Source organism: Monodelphis domestica, chromosome 4, assembly GCF_027887165.1.
Source record: "Monodelphis domestica isolate mMonDom1 chromosome 4, mMonDom1.pri, whole genome shotgun sequence".
Classification (NCBI taxonomy): domain Eukaryota; kingdom Metazoa; phylum Chordata; class Mammalia; order Didelphimorphia; family Didelphidae; genus Monodelphis; species Monodelphis domestica.
In genome coordinates this window covers 286,046,947-286,071,946 of record NC_077230.1, presented here as the reverse complement: position 1 = coordinate 286,071,946, position 25,000 = coordinate 286,046,947, and the positions used below count along the sequence as shown (strand labels likewise).

Here is a 25,000-nt window from a genome sequence, read left to right as displayed (position 1 = left end):
AATCTTAACATTTAAACTTTAAACATAAAACTTGAACATCTAAATATTAGATAACATGTTAGATCGTGGTGCCTATAGATCATACCCACAAATTTAGGACATCCTCTCAGAATAGGGTGATGAGAAAATAAAATTGGGGGGGGGGGTAGTTCTGCAGAAGCAGAAGGAAATAGTCACAATTAGAAACCAGCTAATCCATTTTGCAGATGAAGAAACTGAGGCTTAGGAGAGGTCAAGTGACTGGCCCAAAGTTACAAAGGTACAAACATTGTAAGCACAAGCTACATAATTCGAATCTGTGTCTTCTGACACCACTCATCAGTCTTTCAACAACATAATCCCTTTCCAATTTTGGGTTACCCTAAAGAAATATCATCAGAAACCAGCCATAATGCCTTGACAGGAAGCCAAAAAAAAAAAAAGGGGGGGGGGGGAAGTTACCAGAGAGCAGGGCCAAGGAAATGGATAACAGTAATAATAATAATAATAGCAACTACTAACATTTATAAAGCTTGTTCAGATTTGTAAAGCACTTTACATATTCTCTCATTGGGTGCTCACAACAACCCTGTGAGACAGAGCTAATTATTATTTCTATTCCACAATGAAGAAACTGAATCTGAGAGAATTTGCTGAGTCTCTGAGATTTTCAGTAAAGAAAGTCCAAATAGTGACCCCTACCCCAGAGGCCCCCAGCCAGAAGCTTGGAAGGGTCAGCTGGTCCATGTCAGGAGAGCCTGTTGAGCCCCCTTGCTTATGATCCTGGAGTATCTGAAGGGCTCCTCTCACAGACTAAGAATGTTGTAATCACTTTAGAGTTAACCTTTCACAGCTTTCCCCAAACAAGCAGGTGTCCAGGACTCTTTGCAATCTACTTAGAGAAACTTGGAGGTGAAATACCTCTTTGGGGATGTTTCAAGGGCCTTAAATATGCTCTTGTGCAGCTGGCTGGGGCTGTGGGTAGAATACCAAGCCTGGAGTCAGAAAGATTTCTCTCCACGAGTTCAAATCTGGCCTCAAACACTTACTAGCTCTGTGATCCTGGGCAAGTCAAGTTAACCCTGTTGCCTCAGTCTCCTCATTGGTAAAATGAACTGAAGAAGGAAATGGCAAACCAATCCAGTATCTTTGCCAAGAAAACTCCAAAAGGGGCCACATAGAATCAGAGACAACTGAACAATAATAGCTGATAATAGGCAGGGGGCAATGTATCCTAGTGGAAAGAATGGTGGATTTGAAATCAATGGACTTGAATTTCAGTCTTTGCCCTAATAATTATCAGTTATACGACTTTGTGTAATTCTTTTCATGTCTCTTTGCCTCAGTTTCTTTATCTCTTAATTAAATGATGAGATAGGCAAGAGCTCTTCCAACTCTTTGTCTACAAACTTCTATTTTAGACATAGATAAAAAAAAAGTTAAGGCATTGTTGCTATATTTTCAATTGCTTGACTTTACATTTGTCCCTGGGGCACAGTTTATATGTGATTTTTCCTTTCATATACAAAAACTATGACCCTTAATCCAGAGAAAAGGCATCTCTATTGATGGACCATAATTATTTCTTTTATTGTCTTATTTGGAGTTGGGGTGGTGGTGGTGGTGAGGCATTTTTTTCTTTTGGTCTTGCAAAGGAAAAATAAGTCTGTAGTTTCCTCCCCTTTGTGGGTGATAGTGGGTTATCAAGTTGCCTTACCATTTGTTTGTAGTAGGTTACTCAGGAATAAAGGGAATTAGGGTAAACATCGGATGAAAAGATATATGGGGAGGGGCAGCTGGGTAGCTCAGTGGATTGAGAGCCAGGGCTAGAGATAGGAGGCCCTGAGTTCAAATCTGGCCTCAGACACTTCCCAGCTGTGTGATCCTGGGCAAGTCACTTAACCCCCATTGCCTATCCCTTACAGCTCTTCTGCCTTGGAACCGGTCCACAGTATTGACTCCAAGACAGAAGGTAAAAGTTAAAAAAAAAAAGAAAGGATATGTGTGTGTGTGTGTGTGTGTGTGTGTGTGTGTGTGTGTGTGTGTGTACACATCTATCTAAGCCATCTTTCTTTCCATCTCTCCATCTCTCTATCCATAGAGAGAGAAGGGCCCCCTTATCCATGATTTTGCTTTTAGTTAATCATGCTCAGTACAAAGTTCTGGAAGTCTACCTGCAGCAATAGTCTGCCCCTTCCCTTAGTAGTCTCTTCTTCTTCCACTTTCACTGTTTTTTAAGGGTTTTTTTGTGGAGGGGGGGGTGGGCATGAGCAGGTAGAAGACCACAGAATGCCTAGCCCAGGAGTGGGAGCTAGGAGAGGGAATACATATGTACATGGGTTAGCAAGTATTTGTTTATATTTGAGGTTAAGCCTTCCACAGTAGATCTTGTTGAAACATATACAAAGTTTAAATTACATGCCCAGGGTCCCATAGCTAGTATATGTCAAAATCAGGAATTGAACTCAGGTCTTCCTGATTTTTGAGGCCAATTTTCTTCCTGTTCCATTAAGTTCCATCTCACAACTACAGCTGCATTTTAAGGATGTGTATATTAATAACTATTTATTAAATTCTTCATATGAACAAGACACTGCACTAAGTGCTGATGATACAAAAACTTACCTAATAGAAAGGATTCCCCGCATTCACAAGTAAATCTGAAACAAAGTAGAATGTGATCATTAATCTCAGGCCATTTCAGGGAGAATAGTCCCTGACCACCATCTCCTTCAACCCCATCTCATCCCATGTCCCAGTTATAGCCTGTTATTACTATATTATCCAAGAACATTCTCCCTCAAACATCCTAATATCTCATTTTCTCAGTCTCTTTAAGTTTCATGGACTACATCTTTGTGTTACCTCAACCAACCATGAGGATGGTCACACACAACATCTTACCATTTCCCAAAGGTGCGGCACTCTTCTATTTGAAACCCTAACATTCCACAATGTGACCACAGCTGCCTTTCATTCTATCTTTCCCTTTGCCTCACCCTTCTGTAATGATGGGGAGCAGGAGAGAGAACCATTGGGGATGAATGGAATGTTGAGAATCGACAGTTGCATGAGGCAAGTTAGGATCTGAACAAGGGCTTCTGGGAAATTCTCCTAAGGAGGGGGTCTTGATCACGGAAAAACAGAAGGGAGTGGAAGGAGGAGCTGTTTCTCTGGGCCATTCAAGACACCTGTGGAGATTTCTGTCACTGACAGAAATCCTAATATGGAGAGTTCCTGTTTAAACATTGCTGGTTACTGTCAAGAAACCTAATTTCTTCAAAGACTTTCATTTCCATGAACTATTGAGATACTGAACTCAAATCAGTGATCAGTGCTCTCCCCCGGGTATGAGAAAACCTTGTACTTCAGTAATTAGTTTTATTTAGAAAGATTTAGGGCAACCTGAACCCCTCTAACCTCGACCCTTTGCTCCAATCAACAATTAAATCAAACAAGCAGTCAGATAACAAATTCAATCTTGTTTATATCTGGAGAGTAAGCTCATTGGCAGACTCCATCTTGTTGCCAGTTTTCAAGAAGACATGAGGGGGAGGCTTGTGAGTGCCCCAAAGCAGTGCATATCCAGTTTGAGGTCCCATATACCTCTCCTTGTAGAGAAGACTTCCCTGTTGCCCTTGAGGAACTGCAAGGCCATCAAGGGAGAAACCTTCACTGAGGGGAGATTTCCATTTTGTCTCCCTCAAGTATTTCAGGAACTTGGGGAGGGAGTAGTGAGGGAAGTCATTTTCATCAACCCTTTCCTCACTGCCTTCAACCCTCATTTCTCCATCTAAGGAGCGGGAACGTAGTCTTCACTCTTATCATGACCTCTGCCATTACCTCTCCCTTATTTTCACTCTCTGTACTCTCTAAATCCTCAGTTTACTAGTTACCCATTCCAACTCTACATACACACATCCTCTTACGTTTAAAACACTTGCCTCTTTGTCCTTTCATTGCTCTTCTTTTGCCAGACTTTGGGCCTGGATTACACCCACCATCCACATCCTCTGTTCCTCATGAGCAAATGAATAGAATTGGAGGAAGTCTCGAAACCATGCTGGCGAGTTAAACAGTAGACATTCATTTTATCCAACTCAACTGGGTCTTCATTGTAACAAAGCAATATTTAACTCTTCCACGATTCATTTCCTATCTTTATTCCCACAGGAACTATTCAAAACCCTTTCTTTCCTCTTTTCTTGTTCATTTCCTACCTTTCTGATCATTCCTTCCCAATCTCCTTGGCTGTTACCCTGTGAGATTATCCCATGCTTTACTTCTGACTAAGTCTATCTACCAGGTTTCATCCAGGAATCCTCAGTTTGTAATAATCCCTCTGTCTAATTTTTTCTTGCCTGACTTTCTCCTTTGAGGATATCACTTGTATTGCCTTGGTGGCATCATCTAGTTTAATGATATAAAAAAAATGTTTTCCACTAAATACTGGTGCTCTTAATAGTTGCAGGGAAAGGATGATCTCACTTCCTCTACTCAGAGAGGGAATTTGGGGACATGAGGAGGTCACGGACATTCTCTGTGATCACACAGTAAAGCAGTGACAGAAAGTGGAATATCTTCAGTTTCAATACTGTCTCCAACACTAGAAGCCCATACATATACATCCTTGCTTCTGGTACATTCATCTTTTCTCTCTCCTTAGAGGGTATCTGGAACAATCACAATATCTGTCACATGTAAGGTCCCTGTTGGCCATTTTCATTTCTGTATTTTAATGCTTTGGACTAATTTCCACTTTATTTTTGTATTTATTTTAACACAATCACTTATAATGAGGCTAATGACATTTTGTCTCCATGGCGGCGCATTTTAATTTGGTCTTGGAAATGTCAAAGCGATCCGGCAATTTGGTATCTCAGAAACACAAAATGTGGCAGGGACAATAGATTTCTCTCCCCATCCCTACATCTCCCTCGTTATCTTCTAGCTCACGGGGCCACCCTGTCCCATTTGGCACCTTCTCAAAGCCAGTAGGGATGGAGATCAGCAGTAAAACATTGCCAAGACAAAAGAGGATGGCTACTGAAAACAGAATCTTTCCAGCAAGTGCATTTAGCACAATTAATCAGATTTCAGCACTGTTAAGGTAAGTTTGCTGTTAAAGAAGCAAGGGAATTCCCCTAGTAAGGTTATGATTTTCTGGATGGCCCTCTTGTATTTTCTCATGTCCTTTCCTCTGTCTGACAATATCTCGTTCAGCCCTTTCATCTTCTTTTTCTCAGGTTTCCAAATTGCTTCTTTATCCAGAGAGATGATACTATTTCCTGAGTCATTTAATGGAAATCTTTTGTTGAGTATTTGGACTGTGGAGTTTGGAGCTATGGAACTTTGTCCTGTTTCTCCTTTTTGAATATTGGGTTTCTCTGTTTCCATTTTCTTCCTCCAGCAACTCATCGTCCATCTAACTGCCAAACTGATAGGTCTAACTACATTACATCCCTGCTCAAGAAACAGCAGTAGCTCCCTCTTGCCTCTAGGATAAAACATAAACTCTTTTGTAAGGTTTTTAAATCCCTTTACAGTCTGGCTCCAGTCTGCATCTCCAAGCTTATAGAATATATTACTTTTCTTCACACTCTCAGTTATAGCCAAAATTGTTTCTTACTGTTCTGTGCACATGACATCCTACCTCTCACCTCTAGGCTTCTGTACAGGTTGTTCCCTATGCCTTGAATATACTTTCTCTTCTTTCATCTTTGCCTCCTAGAATCCCTTAGTTCCTCAAAGCTCAGTTCAAGTAACCACTCCTTCAGGAAACTTCTCTGGATGATACCCAGTTATTCAATACTTTCTTCCCATAAATCACTGCATATATATCTTGTAGCTATATTTTATTTGTATTTATATTTGTATTAAATTTGGTTTCATAAATAAATATTTATTTTATATTTAAATTATTTTCTCTCAATATAGTGGAGCCTTCTTGAGGACAGGGCCACTTTCACTTCTGTCTTTATGTCCTATAGTGACTGGCATGTAGTTGGCCTTTAATAGACACTAGTTGAACTGAAATTGAATTTGAGTATCTGCTTTGGACACTACAATAATATCTGTTTTTCCTACACGAAATCAATGTCCATGGGGATGGAGAAGTTTGACTTAGGTTGGGATCTGAGGCTTTGGGTTTAGTCAATATTAAAAGGAAATAATCAATAAGCATTTATTAAAGATCTGGTATATGCTAAGCACTATATCAGGCACTGAAGATTCACAGCAAAGACAAAGCAAAATGGGCTTTGTCCCTCAATGAATTTATATTCTATTGTACATTTTGGTCTGGACCTGTGATTTCTTAAGCATAGAATCTGGTACAGCCTGGGAGCTCATTCATCATTTATAATCTTAGAGTTGCCTAGGACAATTGCCCATGGCAACATAGCTATCATGCTAAAGGTAAGATTTGAATTCACCTGGCTTTCTATCCACCATGCTGTTGTGTTTGTTCACAGTCAAGGCTATCCTGCTCACCTCAAACAGCATGATGATTTCAGATCTAAGTCTGAATTCCTCTCATTTCTGTCATCTTCCTCCTCATCTGAAACTCTGCTTGCCTCTTGCTTTGTCCTTGGAAGGAAGAAGAGAGGAACTGTCTCAGCCATGCTTGTTGGACAGTGCTTTTAGAGGACCAAGAAGGACACCATGCACTTCTGTCTTCTCAGCACCAGGACTTGCTTCTTTGGGGGCTGATCTTGGATTCTGAAATAACTAGAGGGAAACAGAGGAAGGTGATGGACCATTTGCCTGGCCCAATCTTTAGCCAAATAAAGAAATCTCCTGGTATAACTGGGACAGAGCCCATATCCCCAGGAATGCCCTCAAGCATGCTACCTGCTCAGAGCACTCTGCTTTAGTTTGTTTGCCAGTTTTTTTCCATGTAGTTTGGATACTTTATCTCTATAAAGTAGCAATAAGTGGACAGCATAAAATATTTCACTTTTAATAAGGTGTTGCCAGTTGTACACACTCCACAGAGCAATTAGTGTCAAAAAAAAAAAAAGCTCCTCAATGGAAGGGACCAAAATCCAAGTATTTACCAATATAGAGGATTTATGACTGGTCTATGGTAGGGAGCTGTGGTGGCCACTTGGCGGAGATAGAGGAGACATTGGGTTTAAAGCCACAGACCCAGGAAATGTCTGAAAGCCAGAGAATCCAAAATGGCATTTTAGGAGCAGGTCATTAGCTGTGCTCTGTCAAGAATGATTGCTCCTGGGGGAAAAGGGGGAGAGAGAGGAAAAAGAGGGTAGTAGAGAGAAAGAAGAAAACAAAAAGGAGAGGGAAGAAGAAAGGAGAAAAGAGAAGAAAGGAGTGAAGGGGGTAGGGGAAAGGGGAGAGAAAAAAGAGGGAGGAAAGTTGGGAGAGTTGAGTTTTTCTATGTTGGAGAGTGGGCTAGTCTGTTAAAGTCTTGCTCTCCTCCAAATCCTGCTGCTTCTTCACAAAATCTTCTTGCTTTGTGCACTAGGCTCCTGGAGCAGGGATAAGATTCTCCATGGAGGAAGTCACAAGTCAGGCTGATGGGGCTCATGCCCAGATAGAAGCTTTGCCACTGCATGAGTCCTGGGAGTGGAAGGAAGGATGGGGGCACACTCAGGACCACATAGCAGTTCATCCAGTCATATTCATAGGGAGTAGCAATAACATTGACATCAGCAGTGCTTTTTCCTAGGAGCCTTTAGGGAAACAGAGAGGGTAGGGTAAACATCTAATTAATTGTCTGAAGACATGCTAAGTGATCCTCCACTGGCAGGAAATTTTTTGCTATGATTCTTAGAGGGGAAGGATGAACATTTGAGATGATAGATTCAGAGCAATGAAGCAAGCAGATGTATATTTTTAGTCACATATGTATCCAAAAGTCCATGAGGTCCCTTCCTGCAATGGCAGAGGTTCTGAGTTTACATGGACCCCAATTCATCAAGTAAGAAGGTCAGATTTTTATTTCTCTTTCTGATTCTACCCAAACCTAAAATGAAACTCCAGGGAAATCCCTAAAAAACCTTAGTATGGCTGCTCTAGAATCTCCACAAAATGTAGGTAATGGAGAACTTTCTAGAAAAGATACTCAATGTATAACATGGTTATCAGGAGAAGAGAGCCTTTATGAAGAAAGCTACAAAAATATTTATAATGCAAATGGACCCACAGGCACACATCTGGAAATACCGAAAACAGAGGAATAGGAGACTGTCTTGAATTTCATTGGTAAAGGAAATTCCTAAATGAGGAAACTCCCTCTACCAAAGCAGATCAGTACTGTCCGTAGAGAACTGCTTAGAGCAGAGGTCAAATACATTGGCTACAACACTCCTTAGTATAGCCCAAACCAAAATAAAATGTAATTGGGCAATATTTTATTTTGAAAAATAAAAAGAAACATAGTTAATGTGAACACATGCTTTTCTAGATCATTGTGTGGCTTCAGGAATCTTTTTGTATTGTTGGGTAGTTGGTTTTTGTTTTTGTTTTTGTTTTTGTTTTTTAATTTGAATTTGACAATACAAGTTTGGCCTAGAGAACTGAAATATTTAATGACTTGAACAAGGTCAAACAGCCAGTATGGATGAAAGGAGTTATTTGAACACAAGCCTTCCTGTCTGTAAGACCAGCTCCTTCTCTACTACAATATACTACCAGTAAAGAAAAACCAAATACACACACACACACACACACACACACACACACACACACACACAGGCATTCATGCATGTATCCACATACACGCACATCCTTTGACCATATCATAGCATTCAAAGTCTTTTACCATTTGGCTCCAGATTGGGCTTTTTTTAAACCATTGTCCAAATATACCATGTTTGTTTACATAGGCTCTTCTGTTATGCTTATGTTATCCTCATGCTATTCCCTTACTCCCACCTTCTCTGTGTTTATTGGAATTCTGTATGTCATTCAAATTCTAGTTTAATACTGTTATCCTCAGAGAAAGTTTCTCTGGATAATTCCATTCTCCAGAGATCTTTTCAGGCATGGTACTTCCAAAGCATGGAATTCATTTGGCACATAATGAGTGCAACATTATATTTAGATAACTTTTCATGTACAGGGTTTTGTATCTTCAACTGGATTCTAAGCTCTTTGAAGGCAGGGACCTCATTTGAGTCCCCTTTTGTGACTTTTAACAGCACCCATCATGGACATACTCCAAAAATTCTGTTTATATACCAATAATTCATGAAATATTGAGACATCAGCTCTTACTCCGACGTCTTGTTATGTCGAGTGCTAGAAGGGTATATCCATATAGGGCAAGCTATAGAAATTCTTACCAAGGTAGAAACACTTTGAGTAAAGTCCTTGAAGGCCAAGTTTTGGGTCTCAGTCTGAGAACTATCCTCACCAACTTCTTGGACAAGCTGACCAGATGATGAATTTTATCAGTCATGTGAAAGCATCAGAACAAATTACAGAACTGATATAGTGAAGAAGAATGCTGGATTTGGAGTCAGAAGACTTGCATTAAGATCCCAGCCCTGCTATTATATGACCTTGGGGAAAACTTTCACCTCTGGTTTTCTTATTTATAAAATTAAGGTTATAAATTAAGGAATCTTCTAAGGTCTCTTCCCATTCCCAAATGATGCCCCCCACCACCAATTATATTCACCAAATATTTTTGAAGAGATCCTGAATAAATAAAATTATTTTCACAATATACCCTGACTTCCCTAAAATGTAGGCTTCAAGAGAAGTGAAAATATTTAAAATACACAAATAGGTTCCTACTCTTGCATTTCATGACAAAAACTTGGGTTTAACCAATGGCACTTTCACAGATTGATACGAGTATACACTTTAGATATAAGATCTTTTATATAAAATGAAACCAAACCAGAAAGTTATTTATTTTTTATTATACATTTATAATCTATCCTTTCCATTACTCCCTTTCCCTAATTTAATACAAACAAGCAAAAAATGAATAACAAAATCTCATTGTAACAATCAAGGAATTCCCACTTTGGTCATGTGAGAATATATCTTTTTTTTTTTTTTTTGGATTTTAAATTCAGCAGTTCTCTGTCAGAAAGTGGCTGACATGTTTCAGTATAAGTCTTTTGGACTACATTCATCACAGCTCTAAATTCTTTTCAAAGTGGTTTTTTCTCTACAATGTTATTGTTACTGTATAAATTGTTTTCCTGTTTCTGCTCACAACTCTGCATCAGTTGATAGAGGTCTCCCACCAGTTTCTTCTAAAACTGTCCATTTTGTTATTTTTTTTAAACCCTTATCTTCTGTCTTGGAGTCAATACTGTGTATTGGTTCCAAGGCAGAAGAGTGGTAAGGGCTAGGCAATGGAGGTCAAATGACTTGCCCAGGGTCATACAGCTAGGAAGTGTCTGAGGCCAGATTTGAACCTAAGACCTCCTGTCTATAGGTCTGGTTCTCAATCTACTGAGCTACCCAGTTGCCCCCGATTTTGTTATTTCTTATGGCTCAATAATATTCCATTATATCCCTATAAAATTAGTTCTTCTATAACATGTATTTCAAAAATGAGAATTTGTTCCATATCAATTGATATATTAGGGAACATTTTAAGCATAACTTGAATTTTAAGTTTGTTTCTTTGAGAATGCAGAAAAATACAACATTTTCCTAGTGACTCACTCATACTTCCGACAACAAGTTCCACAAGCAAACTTCAGGTCTTTTTCAAAGTAAAATGCCATATTTATTGTACACCTTCTGGTATAATAGGAAGAGAGGCTGGAGGAAATCTGGTCCATTCCTCCTCTTTCTCCCACATTTATTCCCTCTGCCTTCCACCATGGCCTGTAGCCCAATCCCCAGAATTGCAGCCTGCCCAACTTGCTTCTATGACTATAGCCATATGCTAGATTTAGCAGTAGAAAGAAGCTTAAGTAATGGCTACTATTTATTGTATTATCTATGTATTTCTTAAGGATTGAACATAACTATACTAACTTCTTTTTTGAAACCTTTACCTTCTGTCTTAGAATGAATACTAAGTATTGGTTCCAAGACAGAAGAGTTAAGAGCTAGGCAATAGGGTTTAAATGACTTGCCCCACACAGCTAGGAAGTATCTTCAGGTCAGATTTGAACTAAGGATTTTCTCTGGACTTTGCTCTCAATCCACTGAACCACCTAGCTGCCCCCTGTACTACCATTTTTATTAGATTCCTTTTGAAAAAAAAATATGTCACTGATAGTCTTTAAACATAGTCCTCCTAAACCCTCCATATCCCCCATAAAAAATATTTTTATTGACTAATTTTGCCTAATGGATTGCTTTTGGTGAATGTATAAGTCATGTTACAGTAGAAATGCCCATATCATAATTTGTTTAGATTCCTCAAAAGGAGGATAACCCCTTTCTCCCTATGTTTTGGCTACCATGAAAAGAGCTATTATAATTATTTTTGCATACATAGGTCCTATCCCTCTTTCTTTGACCTTTTTGGGTTATAGGCATAGCAGTGTTATAGCTGTGTCAAAGCATAAGTACAGTTTTGTAACTTTTGGAGCAAGGTTCCAGAATGGTTGGACCCCTTTTTATAACTCTCCAAATATTGCACTACTTTGTCCATTTCTGTTAGTTCCTCCAACATGTGTCAGTTTCCTCTTTTGTCCTCTTTGCTGATCTGGTGGATATAATGTAAAATCACAAAAATTGCTTTATTTGTCATGTTCCTGGTTATTAATGATTTAGAACTTTTTTTCACATGGTTATAGATAGCTTGGATTTCTTTCTTTAAAATACCCTTTTTATATATTTTGACCATGTATACTGGGGAATGCTCTCATTTTGTGACTTGCATAAAGCATTGTCTTCCCCAGTAAAAGTATAAATAGTATACAGATTCATCAATTAGCTAATTGTTTCTTCCTGTATTTTAGTTTTCAGTTGAATCCACTAATGATAGGGAAATCTTTGTAATACTAAGAGCCCCATTTATCTGACTATAACGCAATGGGGAACAACTTGCTTTCCCTAGGGGTTTCAACCTCAGTCATTAGAGTGGTTCAGAGCCAGAATACATAATAATGCTGGTAAGTTCTAACACCTTACATCTGTGCGGTTTCTTAGAGCAAGAAGATATCTTAACATACACTATCTTCTTTGATCCAATTAAATTCCAGGCATTTATTAAGCTTCTACTATGTTTTACATATAATACTTTATAAATGATAATTATTTACTTGTCTGTATTAAACCTTTCCAGAATGTAAGGTTCTTAAGGACAAAGATTATTCACTTTTTACCTTATTGCATCCTCAGCTCCTAGCCCAGTGCCTTGCACAGAGGGGCCCTTAATCAATCAGCAAAAATCACCTTCTCTATGCCACTGTAGGTGGGCCAGGTGGCACAGTGGATGGAGGTCTTGGTCAAGAAAAACCATTTTCAAGAGCTTAAATCTAGCCTCACACACTTACTAGCTGGGTGACCCTGAGCAAGTCACTTAACCTTCTTTGCTTAGCTCCTCATCTCTAAACTGAGCTTGAGAAGGAAATGGCAAATATCTTTGCCTAGAAAACCCCAAATGGGGTTAAGAAGAATTGGATACAACTGAACAACAACTGAACCACTGTCCTAGAAACTGGGGACAAGAATAGAAAAAGAAAAAAAATAAGAGATGTTCTGGTAAACATTTAACAACTGACCCTAGGGGGAAAATATATGTACTATACACTTTTAAAGTTTAATCATTTAGGGAGTTTTCTTCATGACATATCTAGAACATTAACAAAACAATAAATCAATCCCTGATTTGTAGCTTTTGCCAGTTCTCTAGGTAGACACAAGTTCAAATATTGTTTGTGAAACACACTAGCCACATGATCACTGCCAAGCAACATAATCTCTACTATACTCAGCTGTTAAAATGATTTTTTTAAGGTACAGGTCCAATCATGCCACCCTCACTTCCACCCCTACTTAATAAACTCTAATGATTCCTTACCTTCAGCATCAAATGTAAAACTCCTCTGTCCTTGAAAGCCTTTCAAAACCTACCCCCCCCCAACTTTCCCAAGCTTCTTGCATCTTACTCCTTCACCCTTTCCCCATGTGCTTTTTGATCCAGTGATACTGGCCTTCTTGCTGTTCTTAGAACAAGACACCCCTTTCCTGACTTCAGACATTTTCCCTTCCTGTTCCCCATGCCTGAAAATCTCTCCCCTCTCATCTCTGCCTCACCCCCTAGATTCCTTCAAGTTCCATTGAAAATTTGACCTTTTACAGGAAGCCTTTCTCTGTCCCTCTTCATTCCCATGCTTCCTCGTTTTAAATCAGTTTCCTATATAGCTTATATGTATATATTGTGCTTGTTATCTCCCTCATTAGACTGTAAGCTTCTTGAGGAATGGAAGAATTGATTTTTTAACCTTTTATTGAATCCCTGATGCTTAGCACAGTGCCTGACACATGGCAGATTCTTAATAAATGCTCATTGAATGACTGATTCTTTAAGGTTCCAGACAACTCTCAATGCCTCTAATTGAATTGCTGATCTTTACCTGAGCAGAGTATGTGAGATCCTAGGCCTGGAGCAAGAAAGAGTGTGATAAGGATAAAAGAGAGATCTGTATATTGGCTGAAGTTTACCTAGGACTTTGAAGTTTACAAAGTGACTTGCATTTATTTTATCATTTGATTCTCACAGCAACCCTGTGAAATGAAGGCTATATATGTGAATATTCATACTTAACAGGTGAGTCAGGAGTTTATATGACTCTTATGGCCACAAACTTAGTGTCCAATGGAGCATCCAAACCTGGTTCCCTCCTGACTTCAAGTCCAGCTTCTGTTCCATTATTATAGTAGGGCAGCCAGGTAGTGGATAGAGTGCTGGACTTGGAGTCAAGGGAGATCCAAGTTCTAATCCTACCTCAGATACTTCTAGAACAGTTAAGAATAAATATAGATCATAGAGTTACTAGGATGGAAGTGATCACTGAACCTAAGAAAGTGGATGAAAGCACTGATGCAGGGAGGGTAGAGAAAAAAAAGAGAGCTGAGGACAATGTCATATAGAAGTCACATTTTGGGGACAGAAAGGAAAAAAGAAGAGAGAGAGACACACCAGACAAGGAGAGAGAAAGAAGGTGTATATAGGGAGGGAAAGTTAGGAGAAAGTAGTATTTATCCTTGAATGAAAGCAAAAGGAAGAGAATATTCAGAATATGGAAATGTTTAATATTATATCTTGGTGAATAAAGGTCTTGGAGGTTAAGGACTGAGAAAAGGTGATGGGATTTAACAATTAGGTAACCTTGGAGAGAGCTTTTCCATAGAGTTGTCAGGGTGGAGTGGGTGGTAAGAGAATATAACAGGATCACAGAATTTTAGATTGGAAGGAGCCTAAGAGGTCTACTCTTCACCAAAGTTCAATAGTGAAAAGAAAGAGAATGATAGCTTGAAGGGATGTCAAGATGGAGGGTTGTTTTTGTTTTTGTTTTTGTTTTCTTTTTAGAATGGGGTATCATGGGCATGTTTTAAAAGAGTAGAGAATGAACTGGAAAAATGCAAGCTAGTAGAGATGAAAGAGGTATTGTTGGAATCAGACCCCAGAAGGGATATTATCAAGAGTATATGTAATTTGAGGGTTAACATTGGGAAGGAGATGGGCTAAGTAATAGTAGAGAAAAATTTTGAGGTATGGAGGATTCAATTCAACAAACATTAAATGCTGTGTCCTAGGCATCCTGCTAGGTTATGAATGTATAAAACACATATATGTGTATATATGTCAATGTCAAGACATAGCATAGTATATACCCACATGTATGTAGTATATATACCCACATTATGTAGACACAGTATACATATAGATATATATGTATTGACATTTGGAAAACATTGTGTAGCTACATGTGTGTGGATATACACACATGTTTTGGACATGTATAACCTATTAGGATGGCTAGAATACCACAAGACTTAAGTTATATATATACATGGGCTGCATTTATATGTATACACATATACATACATATACACCTATGTACACACTATGCTATATATGTCTCTGTGTGGTATATATACATAGGGATTTTTTTTTGTGTGTATATATATATATATATATATATATATATATATATGTGTGTGTGTGTTTTTTATCTGTTATCAAGGAACTTTTATTGTGGAAAATGAGGGAGCCTCAATTAGAGTATGATGCTAAGGTTAGATTTGGAGGCTTGCAAAGGTTTGTGTGAATGATTGCAGAAGGTATTATAGGGAATCAATCAGAGAGAGAGGTTTGATCCTAAAAAATTGGTGGGAGGCCCCAAACAGCAGTATTTTGACTTCCAGCAGGCTTGGAGGCTTAGGAGAGAGAGTAGAGGATTATATATAGATCAGAAACTAAAGAGAACAGTGGTCACAAGAGTCCCACTAAGTTTACTTAAATAGTATCAGAAAAGGAAGTGAACCCAAATTTTCTGATTCCAGAGCTTCTACTCTTTCCATTATCATACATGATCTCCTATATGGCAGGAGTGACCCACAGTTGAGGATTAGGCTATGCATTTATTAGGGATAGTTAAGTAGTATAATGGATAGAGTGACAGCCTTAAAAAAAGGAGAACCTGTGTTAAAATCTGGCCTAGCTGTGTGCCTCTACTCAAATCACTTAACCCTGGTTGCCTCAATCTCCTCATGTATAAAATGAACTGAAGAAGGAAAAGGCAATCACTACAGTATCTTTGCCAAGAAAACCCTAAATAGTGGGTCGGACACAACTAATTGACTAAACAATAACAAAAGGATTTATTAAGTGCTGGGCAATGTACTAAGCATTAAGGATACAGAGAAAAAGCAAAAGACAGTTTCTCCTCTCAGTTGCTCTTAATAACCCTGTTATACTTGAGTTTATGATCCCCATTTTTTTTTCAGAAGAATATGAGGTTGAAATTTCATACATCCAAGTCGGTGAAACTAGCCCTTGCAATATCTTTTTTTTTTTTAAATGGTCTCTTCCCCCTCCCCATCCCCCGCCCCCCTATGCTGCTCTTTGCTACTTCTGATGCAGTCCACTTAATTCCGAGTCCCGGTTTCCTTGGGATACTGACATCTTTGAATATTAGGACCTCAATCAGGAATTCTCCATTGAAGCCTGTGGAAATGCTTCCCTCCCGCTAGAAACTTAGTTCCTCCAGACATCCTCTCTGATTGCCCAGCTGAGGCAGAGAAACCCAAGGAGAGAGCTAGTTAGCCAGCTCCTCCTCCTTCCTCTTCCTCCTAACCTTCTTTCTCAGTTCAATAAAGTTCCCCGTCTCGGGGTTTGTTCTCAGAATTCCAAGTCTTCTATTTTCACACCTTGGTAATTGGTGCTATCTGTTGAAAGTAACTCTGAAACTCCAGCCTGCTGAGGTCAGGAGGAGCTGAATTGAATTAAAGGGAGTCGAAATTGGCTCGAAGCAGGCAGGTGGACTTGGAGAGAAAAGTGTAATTTCTCTCCTCCAGGTTCCCAGAGACCCGCCCTACGTGCCTGTGGGCAACCGCCTGACATCATTCCACCAACACTTTAATGGGAGCCCCATGAAGCTTCTCCCTTTCCAATAGAAATGGTTGGGGGCCTTGGCTCCTCCCATTGCTCACTGAATGAGATGGAGACCCCAGGTGCTTCTTCTCCAGGAACCACTGCCACTGCTGGAGGAAACCATTGTGTCGGGAGAATGACTTTGAAATGATTAAATATGCAAAAACCTACCCCACCCAACCCCAGTTTTAATAGCAGAACAGCTGGGAAAGGAGCTGACAGAAGCCGGGAGACTCTCGGTGACAGCAGATAATCCATCCGCAATTCACGCGGATATGGCAAATACAATCCCCTTGGACTGGGTCAGAGCGAGGCATGTCCGAATTTGGATTAACGTTCCTAGGCTGTGTTTGCTGGTGCGAGAACAGAAAGGAGAAAGTACTTATATTTTTCTTTGATTTGTGCTCTGGAAATACTTTTCATGGGGCTCTCTCCTCACCCCTCCCGCCTTCCTCCCTTTCCTAAAAGACTTCGAAATTATCTGGGAAAGTAGCATTCCATTTGCACTCAGCAGGAGCCAAGGAGTACTGTGACCTGGGCCTAGAACGTGTCTTTCATTCCAATCGACTGTCCAGCTTTTAGAGGTGGGATACAAGATCCTGCCTCTGGCAAATAAGAAGCCATAAGTCATTGAACAGCTTTCCTACCCTAAGAGAAAGGTGAGGGGAAAAAAAAAAAAACTTAACCGTGAGGTTTAGACAATGTCTATCTATGGACACAGGTAGGAGGTGTCACAGTGAAAAAGTGCCAGGCTTGCAGTCAGAAGACCTGAATACCAGTCCTGCCTTAGACGCCTGCTAGCTGGGGATTTCTGGGCAAGTCTCTTTAAGGTCTTTCAGCTTCAGTTTACTCATCATAAAAAAGTTTTAAAAATTGTCCCCCAAGTTCCCTTCTATCCCTAACCCCAGAACTTTTAAAGTAGCAAGGCTAAAGGGGAGTGGGACACAAGAGTTGTATAATTAAGGTAACTTGTTTTCTTAGAATAGCATAGGTTTCAAATTTCATATCTATTTTCAAATTAGGGGGGAAATCTTTATCATGTCCTGATTTTTGTTTTTAGAAGAAAAATCACACTCATTGACTGTATAATGGTACCTTCTTTTCCCTCATTTCTCTTTAATTATCAAAATGCAGACCCCAATTTCCAGGAATGTGACCTTTCAGTGTGAGGTTTCCAACCTTCTTCAAACTATCCCTCAATCTTATCATGTCTATGCTCTCAGAAACTACTCTTCATTTTACATATCCCCTAAATGAATTCCCCCCTCCCCCCAAAGAAGTCCCAGGGTTGCAAGTCTGGAGTGAGAATATAAATTATCTTTCCCCTGCTAAAGTCCTCAGTGAGGACAAAAGAAGAAAAATGGAAAGCAAAAGGACCACTATACTTTCCCATGATTGTTCTAAAGATGGGTCTAAAGTTTACCTTTTGATTGGCCTTCTCCAGACTAAAGCATTCCTTTTCTTAGTGTTTCCAAAATTTTAATTATTTTTTCATAGCTCTGGTCTGACCACACTTCAAATTTCTTGCCCTACCCCTCCTCTAAAATCCTTTAGGTAAATTTGAGCCTAAAAGTAGATACAGAACTCCGTTCCTCAGATTCTAATAATGCTTGAACTAAAGCAAAACATTTTGGACATTACACTTCACATTTATCTGAATGGGTGAAGAGGGATCCTAGACCCCCCACTTTCCAGATGAAGAAATTGAGTAGGAGAGTTCATGAGATCATAAATTTAAAGTTAGAATGGGCTAGATACTGCCTAATACAACCCCTTCATTTTTATAGTTGAGGAAACTGGGTCCTAGTGAAGTTAAGTGACTTATTTAAAGTCACACAGCCACATGGTAAGAGAATTTGAATGGATATAAATTTAAGGGGAGGGGAATAGAATTCGAATGGATGTTGGGGGGTATATCTGGGAAGCCCATGTCATTCAAGGAAAGGAAACGAGAAGTTGGTAGCTGGATTTGAAGTTAGATCTACTTCCTTCATACTCCATATAAGTGTTTCATTTTTACTACCCCTAGCTCCAGTCAAATACAGAGAAATTTAGATCCCTATATTGAAGACTTTGGAAAGGAGCAAAAAGAGGAACCATTAGTCCTTCTTCCTGAAAGTTGCTAATAGACAAAAAGGAGCTCAGAGGGCAGACCTGTGTGTACCCCCAACTCAGTAGTCCCCTTGGCTCTGAACTGCAGCTGGCTCCCTGACTTCAGCCACATCCTAGGAATTATCAGAGCAGCAGAGTGGTTTGCTGCCTACAGGCTGCCTGCCCTGCCCTACTGCTTGGAACAGAGATGCTGCAGCTGCCGGGGTCTCCCCACAGTCTTGCCTGTAATTTATACAAGTGTGGCTGATGTTCCCTTTTAAATTGACAAAAGCAGAAACTAGAGCCTGGGAAGCCCTCTGACCCCAGAGCCCTGGTCCATGAAAATTACAGGCAGTGTACAGTGTGTTTCCTCTTGGTGCACTTGCAGTGGGGAGATGCTGGTTAATTTGCCAAGACTCAGAGGTGACCCAGGTTTAATAAAGAGGATTAATGGATTTGAGCTAAAGGTCTTGGCTGTTTCCAGCAGATAGCCTCCTCCTTCCAAGACAGTGGCAGACTCTCGTTCAGCTCCTTCTCTTTGGGGAAAGCTGTTCAAGCTGTCTATTTAAAGGGACATCATCACCCTCTTACCTTTCCTTTCACCCTCTTCAAGAGCTGACTTAAAGAGACCTTAGTGTGCTGTAGCCAGACACAGAACAGAGGTCAAGGGGAGGCTGAGATGGCCCACCCAAAGGAGCTTGGGCAGACCTTTCCAGTGCCTGCCCAATAATGCACAACTTCTAGGGCCTCAGGTTACAACTGCTCACTGCTCCCTTCCTCTAACCTCTAGTGGAAAAATACAAAGATGTTTGGCTCAGCTCACAGACTACCAGGCAAGTACCACCCCAGGCAATCAAATTACCTCTCTGTCTTCACAGAGGGTAATGTGGCATTGGAAGCAGATAGCCATAGAGCTAAAATGAGGGAAACAGGGATAGAGTACCACTTGTGCATATGACCCCCTTTAGCTGGTACTAGCTTGTAGCTCATGGCATCTTCTTGAGAGAGTATGTGTGTGTGTCCAGTTTTAAATGACTCTAGCATAGTAGATCTGACCATTTCCCTGAGGAGGTTCTTCCAGAGTCTAATAGACCATTTCCCAGCCTAATAGGCCTCACTGTTAGGGCATTTTCCCTGGAGTTTCCATTACCCACTAAGTGCTTACATATTTTTTTTCTTAATATTTATTCCAAATTTTTAGTAGGCATTGAATTAGACCCACTGGACAGTAATTGCTAGTTTAGCTTTCTTCCCCTCTCTGATATTAAACTCAAGATTACCTTCCCTTCCTCCCCCATAACCACCCTCCCCAATGTTTTGGCATTATAAACTCCAGCCCTAATTCTGTTGAGACCTTGGAATGGAAATCAGGCTCTGACTACTTCTCTACATTCATATATTCACATATTCAAGCTGAAAATGTGACCAGCTTTTTATGAATAGTTGTAGTGACAAGGTTTTTCTAACCTTCCTGATGGCTCCTTACTTTGCCCTTACAGTCAGAAATGAGGGAAGAAGATGGTTTCAAAAAGGCATGGAAAGGCTCGCACAAAATGATGTAGAGTGAAATCAAGAGAACCAGAGGAACAATTTATGCTTTAAATCAATATTGTAAAAACAGTTTTGAAAGACTTAAGAACTATGATCGAGTGATCAGCCATGTTTCCAGAGGACTGATAAAGAACATTGTTCACCTCATGACAGAGAAATGATGGACTAATAGGCAAAACGAGAAATGTATTTTAGACATGACTGATGTGAGAAGCTGTTTTGATTGACTGTGCATAGAGGATAAAGACTTGGTAATTTTATCTTTTTTTTAATCCAATGGATGGAAGCTGAAAAAAAAAACAAAAAAGGAATGCTTCATAATTGTTGGTTTTCCTGTATTTCCCTTTTTTCTTTTAAAATATTTTTATTTTGTTATTTTAGTTTGGTTTTCTGGGCAAAAGAAGGGGGAGTGATATATTAAAAATGAATGATGTAAAAATAAAGTTATCAATAAAATATTAAGAATAAATAAAAATAAGCAACCAGAGATACAAGAATAAAAAGCTATTCTGGGATGAAATGTTATCTATACAGATTTAGTAATGAAGGGGAAATGTGTTAAGCTTCTACTATGTGAGGCAATGAGTTAATCAACAAATATTTGTTATGTTTTTACTACATGTACCAGGTTCTGAAATATAAAAAATCTTAAAATAATAAAAAGATTAAAAAATGAAATAACCCCTGCCCTCAAGAAGCCATCATTTTACCTGAGGTAACAACTGATACATAAATAGTTATATGCAAAATGAGTACAAATCTGTTTGGGAGAGAGTAAAAAAAGCTGGGAAGGAAGTAAACAAATATTTATTAAAGTGCCAAATGTTTTACAAGATTATTATGTGCCGAAGACTTTATGGTTATTTTATCTAGTGAATGGCCTAAGAAAATTGGTGTTATTTGTATACCCATTTTACAGTTGAGGAAACTGAGGATAGAGGTTGTGTGCTTTGCTGAGACCCACAGTTAATGTCTGAGGACATATTTGAACTCAGGTTTTCCTGGTTTCTTGAACAGGCCCAGCACTTTCTTCACTGGAGGGGAAAATATATTCCAGGCATGGGGTACTGGAAAGGACAAAGAAATGGTGATAAAAATGTCAAAATAGAGTAATGTAAAATAGGACTGGAAAGGTAGGTTGTGGTCAGAATGTAAAAAGCTATAAATACCAAACAAAGCAGTCTATATTTTATCCTAGAATTAATGGGAATACCCTGGAGTTTTTTGAATGGTTAGCTCCTCCAGTGTTTATACCAAGTCATCGCTGTTCCAGTTTTCTAACTGTTCTCAAAAGAACCCATAAAAGTAAACCAGAAAAAAGCAAACCTCTAGGTGACACAATGTACCAAGTGCCTCCAAGGAGGATTTGGATTAAAAATCTAGCAGATTCTAACTGTGTGATCCTGGACAAGTCATTTAACTCCATTTACCTAGCCCTTGCCCTTCTCTCTTAGAGCTGTTACTAGGACAGAAGGTAAGGCTTAGGAAACAAGAAGTGAGCCAGACTAGAAAGCTACCCCCAGAGCTAAGAGAAATCACACTACAAATTCTTGACACACAGAAACATATCTAGGCGATCCCTGACTATGGGGACAAATGGAGAAGAGTAATATAAGTGTGAATCAAACTGCTACCAAGTAGGACCTATTTTTCCAACCTGTATAAGGAGATCCACAGAAAAATGTAAACTGGATCTAGTGAGGTTTTTGCGCCATGAAGCCTGGCTGTCATAAATGAGTAGTTTTTCAATGCTGGACATTGCTGGGGATTCGAGGGTAAAAAGGTTTGAGGGGATGAGTGTCTTTTTATTTAAAACAAAGGGCAGAACTGAATAGCAAATCAAGGCAATGGCAAAGAAATCCACCTTTACTTAGAAATACCACATGAAGGAGGCAAAGATATTTGCTTTTAATATTGACCTAGCTAATAACTGGCCTTAATTTTGTGCTTTAGTGTAACTCAATGATCTGGCCTCTTCCAGAAGAATTGCACCCCACCCCATTTCCCCCAGGAGAATCTGAATCATAGGAATGATTGGCCCAGTTCTCTTAGACTTAACAGGATTCCCATACACGATACTAGAGGCTTCCTCTTTTAGTTCCCAGTTCTTATTTAGGATCGGGGAGCCCTGCCTTACAGAACTAACCATGCCACTGGAGACATTATAGCCTGCTGCCTGGAGTTGGGACTGTTGAGTACCAATGGTCCAAGCTTTAATTGTGTCAAAGTAAAATTTATCAGATCTTTTTGATCAAAATCAATCCACAGTAAAAAGATATGGACTGAATCCCCATTCTGAGACAAAGCATTGTTCAGTGCTGAGGTTTGTGGGAAAGTAGGAATAAAGCTAAAGACAATTTTTTACTCTCAGGAAGTTTATAATCTTACCAGGGTAGAAAGAGATAGTCATATGAACAAGGGGGAAGTAAAGGGAAAGTAAGGAGTAAATCTTTATTGAATTGTCTACTATATGCGGGGCTAAACTCTTTTTAAATATTTGCAGTCATTGGGCTTTATAAACATTGTATTAAGCACTTTGTAAATAGTATCTAATTAGATCTTCACAACAACCCTCTAAGATAGATACTATTATTATCATCTTTTTGCAGATGATGAAACTGAGATAGACAAAGGTTAAGGGACTTACACAAGGTCACACACCTAGTAAGTATCTGAGGCCAAATTTGAATCCAGGTCTCTCTGACTCTGGGTCCAGCTCAGTATATGCTGTGCCATCTAGTTACCTCTACAAGATAATAATGATAGCTAACATTTACATAGCACTTTCTATGTGCCAGGCACTATGCTAAACATTTAACAATCATTATCTTATTTGGCCCTTAGCACAACTCACCTACTTCAACAACCTCCTAATTCATAGCTCTGGTTCAAGTCTCTCTCTACTCCAATACATCCTCCATACAGCTATCAAAGGGATTTTCTGAAAGTGAATATTCAGAAGTGTGCTGATAAATGTTTAATAGGTTCTCTTAAAAGAGGTGCTATTATTATTTCCATTTAATAGAGGATGAGACTAAGGTAAAGGTTAAGTGATTTGCAGCTAGTAAATATCTGACATTAGATTTGAACTCAGGTCTTCCTGCCTCCAGACCCAGTTTAACCACTGGGTTATCTAACTACCCTTTAAGGGGAAAGGTAATAAATGCCCAAAGAATGATAAAGCTACAGTAATTCAGAGGACAGTGATCACAGCACTCCAGGTGTAAGACGAGATAAACCTCTTGATTGAGAATGTTTTCACAGAAGAGAGATTTGAGTTAAACCTTAAACATTGGGAAGAGTTAGGGTTTGAAAAAGGAAAGAGAGGAAATTTCAAGCAAGGAGAGTTAGCACCAGCAAAAGTAGTTAAGGTTACTTAGGTGACAATAAAAGAAAACAATTTTGTTTGGACCATTTTTTTTTTTTAGTGAGAATACTCATTGTAAGAGGTTATGTTGGAAAAATTGTTGCAAGCTATTTTGAAGATTTTGACACCCAGTGGGAGTATAATGAGACAGAGATATATCACAGCTTTAGGGCCATGGTCTCCAATTTTTTTTAATTTTGTACTACGATTATTAAAAAAAAATTCCAAACATCCATACCTAATAGGTATATATTTGCTTAGAGGAACTATTGTACCAATAATTATTCTCATTACAAAACTTATCCAAAAAATAGAGACTAAAAAAAGATGAGCCAAAGATGAAATAATATTTGATCCTAGAGTTAGTATAGGAGCCTTTGGAGCTTATTGAGTAGAAGAATGAGATAGATAGGCACATGTTTTGTGGTTGAGTGTTTTCAGACTCTTTGAGACCCCATTTGGGGGTTTCTTGGCAAAGATACTGGAGTAACCTGACATTTTTCTTGCCTATTCATTTTACAGGTGAGGAAACTGAGGCAAACAGGGTTAAGTGATTTGCTCAAGGTCATACAGCTAGTAGGTATTTGAAGCCAAAGTTACCGATAGTTAATTTTTCAATGTGAGGTTTTACACCTTGAGAATGCACAAACACTACAAATCAAGGCTTGATTTATTATTTTGTGCATTATCTAGACATCTGAAAGGATACAGAAAATCTTAACAATGCAAATTAAACTTAAAAGTATGTCATGGCAAGAGTACTTTATTTTCAGAGGATCTGTTAAACATTTATCAGCACACTTTTGGAAAATCCCTTTGGCAACTGTATGGAGGATGTATTGGAGTAGAGAGAGAGACTTGAACCAGAGCTATGAATTAGAAGGTTGTTGAATAGTTGATGTGAGAGGTCATGAGGGTCTGAATCAGGATGGTGTCAATTCGATTAGGGAGTAGGGACAAGCTGTAAGGTAGAAGACAAGATTTGACCATTGATTCACTATATAAGAAGTGTTGAATGTGAGTGGCCGCAAGAACAGTGATATCCTAGGAAATATTAGAGAAGTTTAGAAGAGAAGGGGACACTGGGAAAAAGATTAAAGAGATCTATGGTCTGTCAAAGCCATCCATGTGTACTTACCCTGTGTGGCTCACTCAAAACATAAAAAGGAGGGGTGAGGAGAGGGTCTTACAAGATACTGCCTTGGAGTATTGAGCCAATCCTCCAGAGTGTACCTATAAAAGCCGTTATATGATCGGAGGTGCTGAATGCTAGAGTTGGATGGAATTTTCCAAGTGGTACCTGTGCAGTTGTCATTGTGGTTGTCTGAGTAATGTACAGACTGTATTAGTTATGAGGGGTCAATACCTAACCCAGAAAAAGGAAGGTTAGGAGCTCAAATAGCAGAGAACCATAGGACTGGCTACCGTGACAGGGTACGTTGTTGGTGATGATGGATGATGAC

General features: G+C 39.2%; 1 protein-coding gene and 1 long non-coding RNA gene across 4 annotated transcripts in view; both read left to right on the top strand.

Moving 5' to 3' along the window:
- Window positions 1-25,000, top strand: part of OPCML (opioid binding protein/cell adhesion molecule like) — a 1,618,997-nt gene that overhangs the window by 82,634 nt on the left and 1,511,363 nt on the right. The gene's annotated exons all lie outside the window — the stretch shown is intronic.
- Window positions 15,986-21,005, top strand: LOC130458725 (uncharacterized). The gene is made up of 2 exons (XR_008918115.1): window positions 15,986-17,187; window positions 20,119-21,005. It is a non-coding gene; the product is annotated as an uncharacterized LOC130458725 (long non-coding RNA).